We start from the raw sequence: 12,007 nt of genomic DNA, 5'->3' as shown, positions 1-12,007 counted from the left end.
TTCTTCGAAGTTAAGGTTCTTGAACTAGTAATAAAGTTTGGTACCGGTTACCACATGACATAATTGAAAAAGAAGGTTTAACAGTTTTGAAAATTTCTATTTTGCAAACTTTGAAGAAACACATATGGTATGTATAGTCTCCTAAGTGTGAAACAACTTCTTAAAGTGTTGTTCATACCTTTTTCATAAATCATAGTTTATCAAACTTGAACAACTTTCCAATTCCGTAGTCGATCTCGATCTTGATTTGGTAACTTGAAAATTTGAACTCGATCGGACTTATTTTGACACCGAAAATAGTCAATTAGAAAAATTATATCTCACATTTATCATGGTTTGGTTTGGGTTTCAAAAAATATGGAAACGTTTATATAAATGGTTTGAGATTCTACAAGACCAAACCGTTTTATAATGTTTTGGAGTTCTTTTAGTGGTTGTTTTTGGATCGGTATTATACAAAAAAAACATAATAATAAGATTAGCTTTTTAACCACTCAACTATGTATCATAATATATAGTAAAAAATATATTATAATAGAAAATTATATTATATATCATGTATATTTTTAATTATATATATATTAGATTGTATTATAAAAAAGTTTAGAACTGTGAAATTGAGCCGAACACGGTTTGGTTCGGTTTGGTTCCATTCATTTCATGGCTCGGTTTGGTTTTAATTTTTATCGAACCGTTAAAATTGGTTTGATTTTAAAATATTCATAAACTGGTTGTAACAACCCAAATTCGGGGATTCGGATCGCTAACCTGGTCCTTACCCGGACCTGAGGTGACACAAGGGTACTATGATCATTTCATATTAATTTAATCATTTAAGGTCCACTAAGGGTAGAACCGTCATTTTCTAGAGTCATTCCATGAATTAAATTAGGTTTGGGGGCCTTGTAGTCATACCACGTCCTTCTAATGCTCCTAGAGTTCATAGGGGTTTAATGGTCTTTTTGCATGGTCAAATAATATTACCCAAAAGGGTAAAATAGACTTTTACCATATTCAAATGGTGATATAAAAGCCATTGGGGGCAAAATAGTCATTTTTTGGTCAAAATAAAACATTCACACCCTTTAGGGTAATTCTGTCATTTTCAAGGGTCATTCTGCACTTTAGTTGGGGTCTAGGAGTCATTAGGTAATTATATTGAAATATGAAGTCCTTGTGAACATATTAGTTCATCTAACTGGTTAGGAGATTTCTCCTAACCGTGTAAGTCTTCTGGACCATTCATCTACTCGGTTTCCTAACCGAGTAGACCGAGTAGATGAATGGTCAAGAAGACTTACACGTTTTCAAATCACATCTAACCGGTTAGGAGATTTCTTATAACCGGTTATGTAAATAGCCAATGGAAAAATTGTAAAAAAGTCATACCTAACCGGTTAGGAAACTTTATCTAACCGGTTACATAAGGAAAATTATCCAACCCCTTCTCTGCCCCATACATCTAACCAAAGTATGAGAAATCTCTTACCCAGGTAGTAGAACACCCAAATTCTTATCTAACCGGTTAGGAAAACCCTTCTAACCGGTTAGATGGGAAAAACCCATCAAACCAACACACTGCCCACTCATCTAACCGGTTAGGTGTTCCTATCTAACCGATTAGATGATGCCCACAGATGAATCTAACGAAATTTCTACTTCCAAAACCCAACCAAATGCAATCCCCAAACACCTAAACATGAAATTAAATCTCTAAGAACATCATCAACCATAAAACGTTTCATAAAATCTACAAATAACATCATTCATACATCATTGAAACATTTATACAAGTGTAAAAGAATATGTTTACAAGATGATGAGGCTTCCATGACCATAATTACAAAAGCTTTACTTGAAGCTCACAAAAGAATATAATTACATTGCAAAATCATTATCCATACTAGTCCATTACAAAAGATATCAAAAGTCCATTCGACACTTCTAAGCTTGTAAGGGTGCGTCGTCTACAATATCCTTGCCATGTCCTGAAAATGATAAATATGGGGTGAACACGACGGCTCAGTAGGAGATGCCTAAAGCATTAGCTTTGGGCTCCCTTGAGTCAACATACAAAGAATACCTAAAAGAAATCGGGGTCATGCGTGGAAATGCTAATAAACCACAATCAACACAAACATACCATCATGCTATGAAATGTCATGCTTTCCCAACCATAATTCCCGCCCTAACTCCACACACACCGAAACCCGCTAACCGACTTTACCGAGGCGAAATTAATTAGCTATCCCTAGTTCCAAATCCGGCAACTATTTGGGGCCTAGCAATCAACTTTACACGTCCTATCCGGCACGCGCTCCCTCTAGGTCGAATTAGCCCCTGGCTTGCGAAACCCGGTCCCTTTCATAAAATCATTTTTCCAACCATTCCCAAATTACTTTCTTTTTTTAAAAAAACATTTCAACCACTATTTCCCAACCATGCTCATGCCACGAATGAAATCATGCATTATAGATCAATATTTTCATGTTTATAATGTCTTAGCAACTGAATTACACATATAATCAACATCACATTTAGACATGATTTTTCTATTCAACATATAACACCATTTTAACCTAAAGTTTAACATTTAGAGCAAGTAAAACATGGAATCAAGAAAAAAAAACTCAAACAAGAGAGAAAACATGGTACTTTAAACATTCCTACCTCAAGAATGCAACCCAAAGCCCCTAGCTCCCAAGCTCGAAAATCCCCAAATACATACAAAACCGGTAGAGAAATGTAGGCCTTGAAGAGTAGAACAACTTTTCTTCCTTGCTCCTCACCTAGATCTTCCTTTAGCTAGCTCAAATCTTAGAAAGAAGCTTGAGATTTTAGAAAGAGGAAGTGAAATGGAGGAGAGAGAGAGAATGCCGAATGGGAGAGAGAAAAGGAAATGATGTGGGTGGTAGTGGTTGGTGGATATATAATCCAAAATAAAATATGTGGCCCAAATCAAGTCTTCCACCATTGACTTGTCCTTGTACCAAACTACCCTTCTCAAACTAACCAATTTCATACACGCCCCCTTCTTAATTAACCTCTTCCACTAACCAACATGAATATACATATATACATCCATATATATATATATAACACAACAATGACCTAAATTAAATAATGACGCACTAAAATATACGGGGTCCCACACGACGCATAAAACGATGCACAGAGAAAATAAATAAATAAAATAAAATAAAAATTTGAAAAAAAAAAACCAAAAAAAAATTCAGGACATTACAATCTACCCTCCTTAAAGAGATTTCATCCTTGAAATCTACCCTCCTTAAGAAGGAGGTCCACAACTAAACACTTTCCCGAGAAACACCCCAACAAACCCACAAAACTATTAGCTCACAGACCTTATTGCCTTTGACACCGGATGTCAATAGGCAATCATACACCACTGCCACTAGCAACACAATGCTCACCACCCTATATGGGTACTCATCGCACAATGTTCTACCATGTTAACCATTGGATCCTATACTTAGTTTTACAACCAACATCGGGCACACCCTATACATCCATACTAAGCTTTGAAGCTCGCAAGGAAAACGGTCACTAGACCACTAAATATAACGAAGTCTGACCTTAACTCATTCCTCAAAGGATAACCGAAACTCGAGATTAAAGATCTCTACTATCACACAACGAGTCACTCAGTCACCAAGTGTACTCTCAAGTACTTAGGACACAAATCCCCAAGGCAATATTTTCAATAATTAATTGATCGATCCATATACCTTTATCAAATACCTGTCCTCCCTAACATACCTCGTCGCCCGAGACAAACTACGTGAACCCACATTATTACACTGACATAACACACAACACCATGCTCTCACTGTCACTGACGAATTGAAACAATCATTGACCTTTGACCCGACATTGTGCTAAAGAGGGACTGATTCAAGAGAAATGGTTGGCCAGGCCATTCTCATCCTCGATCCGATCTTAGCACAGATGTCGTTTCTGTCCTCAGGTCCAAACCTCAAACACAGTCTCACACAATCCACAAAACAACCAAGAGATCCACTTACCATCCACACATCGTTCCACATAACCTCAACAACTATACAGTCACACACCAGCTCTAAGAATCTCAATAATTCCTCAATCATGCAACTCGTAACAAGTTAAAAACAACACAGCACCAAACGTCACAATCATCAACCAGCACTAAAGATCTCTAATTTACTCATAACATCCACACCAATAAACAACTCATAACATTTGTCACTCCCCGAAAATTCTAACAAAATGCTCTGATACCATTTTGTCATGACCCCGAATTTTCTAATAAATCCTTAATTTATACAAATACAAATACATCAAAATACACCCAGGATCACAAAAGAATGTCCTCTTTTACACAAAATCAATTTCCTCAAATATACAAAAAATTCTCCAAATACTGAAAATAAATCCTGCAACACCAACTCTTTATCCTAAGCCCATCTCTAGCAATTCCCGTCCATCTTCAGTACCTGAAACTGGAGGGTGGTGAGACAAAAGTCCCAGTAGGAAAAACCATAACAAGAATTTCATGGAAGTTTAACAAAACAGCTTCAATAAACATATACATGTGAGTTTAAACAAAATAAATATGCATTTAATCAAAACATTTCATAAAACATTTAATCAAAACCTCCCCATGCCATTCAAGGTATAGAGAACCCTACCCTGAAAAAGAATTTCCTCACTGGAGCATCAAGTCTCCAAGCTTTCGTTGCGCTCTCTGCAACTCTCGACTCACTCACTGTCTGCTCAAACTCTCTCTGTCATCACTCTATTTTTCTCTCTCTCAACTCTCTGTCTCGGCTCTCTTTCTATTCTCTAATTTTTTTTTCTGTCCTCTTTACTTTCTTACCAAAGGTCCCAAACACTTAATATATAGGCAAGGTAACCCACTGACCTCACACAAAATCAGCCAACAAACCCACGTGCATAAAGCACAAAACCAAAAACTTTACTCAAAATATCAACCAGTGGGTCCTACCATATTATTACCGTATCTTCACTTTTCTGTAAATTCAAATCTCTATCTGACAACTTGATAACACACTAATTCAGCCCACGTGAAGGAAATTCAAAGCTAAAGACTCTTTGGTCAAAAAATTGATTTGTGGGTCCCACGACTGCATCATCATTACAATCTCAACTTCTCTCTCCTCCCACTTCGGCTATCCCTTCCATCATCCCATCATATTACATTTATATATATATATATAAAGGTAACAAACCAAATCAAACAACTTTAGTGGGACCCGCCAACTACCTTATCTCTTCTTTAATTTTCCTTTGCATTTTTTGGCCACCTGCTCCATTTTCTTCAGATACAACAAAACATATATAAAATATGTAACAAATAAATATACATATATATTACAAGTCTCCAATTTAAATAAAATAATCAATCTTTGGCAATTAAATTAAAATTCAAAAAATCCAGGTCATCACAATCTCCACCACTTAAAAAGAATTTCGTCCCTGAAATTCAGATCCAACAGTCCGTATACCCGAAAACACTAACAACCATAAAACCAAAATCCAAATCCTTACCCCAGGCGATGTGAGATATAATGATATGTAGGACGTTGTGGTAGCTGACAGTGCTAGTCACCCGCCCACACACTCCGTAACCGTTGTGGTAGCTAGTCGATGCGTCACCCGCCCACCCACTAAAAAAAAACAACAAATCTGGGCTACCTGCCCAACCACACTAACTAACCATCCCAATAGCTGCCAGTGAACGCCATTCGCCCACACACACCCGGCTACGAGTGGTAGCTCACCAGTGCTACACACTCGCCCACTCACACCCGTTTACATCATTACCACACTCACACTTCCAACTGGGTACAGCTCTGATACCATTTTGTCACACCTCGAAAATTCTAACAAAATGCTCTGATACCATTTTGTCACGACCTCGAATTTTCTAATAAATCCTTAATTTATACAAATACAAATACAAATACATCAAAATACACCCAGGATCACAAAAGAATGCCCACTTTTACACAAAATCAATTTCCTCAAATATACAAAAAATTCTCCAAATACTAAAAATAAATCCTGCAACACCAACCCTTCATCCTAAGCCCGTCTCTAGCAATTCCCGTCTATCTTCGGTACCTGAAACTGGAGGGTGGTGAGACAAAAGTCCCAGTAGGAAAAACCATAACAAGAATTTCATGGAGGTTTAACAAAACAATTTCAATAAGCATATACATGTGAATATAAACAAAATAAATATGCATTTAATCAAAACATTTCATAAAACATTTAATCAAAACCTCCCTATGCCATTCAAGGTATAGAGAACCCTACTCTGAAAAAGAATTTCCTCACTGGATCATCAAGTCTCCAAACTTTCGCTGAGCTCTCCGCAACTCTCGACTCACTCACTATCTGTCATCACTTTATTTTTCTCTCTCTCAACTCTCTGTCTCGGCTCTCTTTCTATTCTCTAATTTTTTTTTTCTGTCTTCTTTACTTTCTTACCAAAGGTTCCAAACACTTAATATATAGGCAAGGTAACCCACTGACCTCACATAAAATCAGCCAACAAACCCACGTGCATAAAGCACAAAACCAAAAACTTTACTCAACATATCAACCAGTGGGTCGTACCATATTATTACCGTATCTTCACTTTTCTGTAAATTCAAATCTCTATCTGACATAACTTGATAACACACTAATTCAGCCCACGTGAAGGAAATTCAAAGCTAAAGACTCTTTGGTCAAAAAAATTACTTTGTGGGTCCCACGACTGCATCACCATTACAATCTCAACTTCTCTCTCCTCCCACTTCGGCTATCCCTTCCATCATCCCATCATATATATATATATATATATATATATAAACGTAACAAACCAAATTAAACAACTTTAGTGGGACCCGCCAACTACCTTATCTCTTCTTTAATTTTCTTTTGCATTTTTTGGCCACCTGCTCCATTTTCTTCAGATACAACAAAACATATATAAAATATGTAACAAATAAATAAATAAATAAATATATATATATATATATATATATATATATATATATATATATATATTACAAGCCTCCAATTTAAATAAAATAATCAATCTTTGGCAATTAAATTAAAATTCAAAAAATCCGGGTCATCACAACATTACTCGATTCAATCCTTACCTCGTCAAAACACACAATAAAACCATCTCATGCCTAAAACCTCAAGACATTGCTTGAATTAAACGCCAACAGAAACATTCGAGTACACGACTCACTTCATATCACTTAGTCTTCTTGGAATATACAGCTCACGACACATCCCCTAGCTATCACCGCTAGTACCAGACATTGGCAATACACAAACCCTAATCAACAACTCATGTCTCATACCCCACCTGTCAAGACCACGCTCAGAACAAGCACTACTAAAACCCAAAGACTCCACCTCCCTCCGTGGGGGTGAGTCGACCATAAACCTTTACCCGTGAATTCTAATAGCATAACAAACCACACACGGGTTCGCCCATCCGCAGACGCGCACAACTCCTAAATAGAGAACAAGACTTATGACAAACGATGTCCTTATCAGGACTAAAATAAACGGAAAGGGTAACGAACCCCGTTCTCACAAGAGACTGCCAACTCGTACCTGAATGCATTTGACACCCTGTCACACGCTACTCATTAATTGTCCAACCATGGATACTCAATCACACTTGAGATGAAACGAACTCCTTACACATAAGGAAAAGAACCAACTAGATAACCGTATGGAACTACGAACTCAAATCTAGGTGATCTCGCCACTAACGGACCATCATACTCTATCAACACCAAACCTGCGCACATGCCATACCACAACACGACCTCAAACAACGTGCACACAAGATCCGTGACCTCAGTCACATCAACCCACTGACTCGTCAAAAGAAAAAGGTGCCTATTTGGCAACATCATCCTCACTGGCTCTAAAAACTAATTAGCCCTCAATCGCCACAACCGATGCACACAACTTCATAATCTACTTGATAACACACAACAAATAACTCATAGTCTCTAATCCATCCTCGAATCATACCTTAAACCATTCTACTCATCAATACAAAAACACCACCCCAAAAAGCTTTCATTACTATTTATCCCAAACAATGACTCGAACTCACGTCCCACCAACTCAACAAGCTACCACCAAGCAATCTCCCCTCAAGTATCCCTAGGATGACACTATCACAACAAGAAAATATGCCTCACTCACGATACTCCCCACAACAATCACTACTTGCCACTAGAAAATGATCCTTATACGGCAATACTATGCTGACAAATCCCCAAAGGAAAAATGTAATACCCCTAATTTTAAAAGGATAGTCTCGGTATTTATTTATTTGTTTTAATTGTATTTTTAATTATTTAATTGATTATTTGATTAAATACTTATGTGTTTAATTGAATTAGGTATTACTTGATTATTTGATTATGTATCTATGTATTATTTGTATTTGTCTATGTGTTAATTGTTTAATTAAATTATGTGCTTAAATGGTGTTTTGATTAATTGTAAATTAAATGTTTTCTTTTCTTTTATTATTTTATTTTATTTTTCTTTTATAGTTATGGTTAGTAGTAATGGGCTAACCAATTAGGTCCCATGGACTACTTGGATAGGAGGTTGGATGTGTATGGATTATTACCCATGAATAGTCGTGTATGTATATATATAGATATATATTATATACATATATAAAAAAAAGAAAGTAATTTATTAATTACTTTTATGGTAACTTGGGTAGTAATATTTAATCTGATGTATATGTTTTATATTTAAATAATAAAAATATACATAGATTTGATACGTGTTATGTTTTAAGTTACTTTATAATATTATGGTAACTTAAGTATTGTTGGATAATCCATTAATAAATAATGGAATATGTATAATTTATTTATTTAATAAACATATACATAAATTATATACGTAACATATTTTACTTACCTTTTTAATATATACAAATGGGAAAGTAATTTATTAATTACTTTTATGGTAACTTGGGTAGTAATATTTAATCTAATGTATATGTTTTATATTTAAATAATAAAAATATACATAGATTTGGTACGTGTTATATTTTAAGTTACTTTATAAGATTATGGTAACTTAAGTATTATTAGATAATCCATTAATAAATAATGGGATGTATATAATTTATTTATTTAATAAAGATATACATAAATTATATACGTAACATATTTTACTTACCTTTTTAATATTTTAATATTTATATATTTTAAGTTGACTTAGATTAGGAAAAGGGTTATGGTTATTTTATTTAGCCTATAAATATATAGCTATAGGTTGTAAAAGGGGGTTAGAAATATTTACGTGATATATTCTAGAGATAGAGAGAGAGTTAGAGAGGGAAGGAGGAAAAAAAAACCCTGTAGAAAGAAGATCAAGGAAGAAGAAGTTTAATTTTCGATCCGAAAGTTTAAGGCAAGTTTTTCTTCTATCTCTTTCCCTTTAATTCGTGTTTCTATGCATGCCTAGGAAATTCCAGGATTTATTAAACACATAAAATTAAATAATTATGCATGTTTAATTGGATTAGAACATATGTTTTATGAAATTGGTTCATATCTGTTCTTGTGTTATGAATTGATAAATGCATGATTTTGATTTGATTTTCGGTGTGAATTTTTATATGTTTACATTATGTATTTTTCATATCTGTGGAATGATGGAACGTAGAAACATGCCTAGGATTCCTGAACATTAAATAGGAATTAGGTTTGGGTTTAAATAAACTTAAATAGACTCAATCATAATGATGCTTGCTATTTGAATGTTTTAAACAAACGAATGGATTTAATCTTTTAAAATATTTTAGCAATTAAGATTAAATGTGTAGGATGAATTGGATATGGAGAATACTTATTTGATGGTATAATAAAATATCGTCATGTATAAGATTCAGTTTGTGTAGGACATATGATATAGGAAGCTTAAATAAATAATAAGTCATTCTTATTTTGTGATAACTTGATATCATATTATCATAATTATTTCTGGATTGTTTGATGTATTTCCTAAATCGTTATATTAATTATTAGATTGTGTGGTTTAATGCACCGGTATGGGATGGTGGCATTCTAGGGACGGATTAACTTATCAGTTAAGTCCTACCTATTTTATATAAGGGAATGAATTAACTAAAATATTAAGTTTTACTTATATTCAAGTCAGGTCAGCTAAACAAGTTGAATGGCTTATAGAAGATTAATTTATTATATAAGGGAATTGATTAACTAAAATGTTAAATCCTACTTATATTCAAGTCAGGTCAGCTGAACAAGTTGAATGACTTATGGAGGATTAATTTATACTGGATAGGATGGTTACTAGATTTTATTTATATAAGTATGGTGCCATGATATAAGCTTGAGTCTCAAGATCAGTGGTTAGGGCGTGTACATCGCCAGGGATGTGTAGCTAGAGATAGTGTAGTTGTGTACCCTGGTAGGTCTAGGTACTCATGCCCACTATATGTGCGTTTTGCATGTTGCCTACTATTCAGGTTGAGACAACCCTATAGTTTAGTGAGGTTCCTTTAGTTTGTGTGTGTGTGTGTGTGTGTATATATATATATATATATATATATATATACGGACTACTAGTTACTGTTGGATTGACTATGATGTATACGTGTATCGGATCTCTACTTGGACTGTAGTAGAGTAGAACTTGTTTATGGGCCTAACCCACCATTATTTTTCAGGTGTTCGTCAGGAGTAGAGGTTGTTCATGCTGAGCGGGGATCAGACTACTTCATTCTTCCGATGCTACATAGGAGTTCCTTTATGATTCAGTTTCCTGATTTAGACAGTTATTGCTGTCATTTGTTTAGTTTGGATTTTCTAGGGGTCCACATAGTATGGATTCCCGAGTTGTATTTTGGAGGATCAGTTGTATCAGAAGAGTTTATTAATTAATGGAAATATATTCTGAGGTTTATTATTAGATTATCATTTTAGTTTCTTGTCAGCAATTTATTTATTCTTCTTTATTCTTTTGTACTCTGTATTCGTTTATTATCAATTTGTTTTGATATCCTCAAGTATTCGGGCGTAGGCCTGGCCAACCTGCATTTGGAAATCCAGGGATATCACAAAAAATGAGCATAAAAACCAGAATGCTCAACCCAACCGTCTTCTCAAAACCATGTACAACACATCCAGTCACTAACATTTAACCGGTTACCCGAACTACTCATCCCAAGGTAATCTACGAGCCTAGTCAAGGAAACTACACACTCTAGGTTCAACATCCTTACCTTTCCTCTTCATCGTTCCTCAGAACACCCTTGGCCCCAACAAAAGTCAAATGGGGCCACTAACTGAACTTACGAGATCACTCTTATTCCAAACATTCTAATCAACTGTCTATCTCTTTGGATCCTCAAACAACAAACACCACCCCCTAATACTCCAAACACAATTGGAATACAACTCCAGTTTACAACTTTCAATTTCCCAAAACACAATCCTTTTGGTAACATAGTACCCATCACCTATCACTTAAATAACCCCATATTACCTGCCTTATCGTGTAATCCTGCACTACACAACTAAAACTGACCACTATACACTAATTTGAGACTCTCTCAACAACCTTGCCAACCTTTGGCCCCGCTCACCAACTTAGCCATGCAATCAACTTTCCGAGAGTCAATCACCCGTAACACACTCTCATACTTTCCCGAAACGGGAATTGTGGTACCCCTCGGATCCAAGACACGGGTTGATCACGCCCAAGTCCAAACCTGAGGAAATATCAAACAATTAATATTTTAAAACGAACACAGAATATAAAAATGAAATAAGAAATAGAATAAAGCTGAAAGAAATACTAAATATAAAATCCTCTACAATTAAAGATTTATAAAATCCAACTCTCCAAAACCTCCAAGAGTACAACTCGAGAATATAAAATAACTAGAAATAAAACCAAATCTAAA

Source organism: Cornus florida, unplaced genomic scaffold (assembly GCF_030987335.1).
Source record: "Cornus florida cultivar Cherokee Brave unplaced genomic scaffold, ASM3098733v1 CherokeeBrave_3.0.0_Hap2_Chr09, whole genome shotgun sequence".
NCBI lineage: Eukaryota > Viridiplantae > Streptophyta > Magnoliopsida > Cornales > Cornaceae > Cornus > Cornus florida.
The sequence above is the reverse complement of the archived record's forward strand: the minus strand, read 5'-3'. Positions refer to the sequence as shown.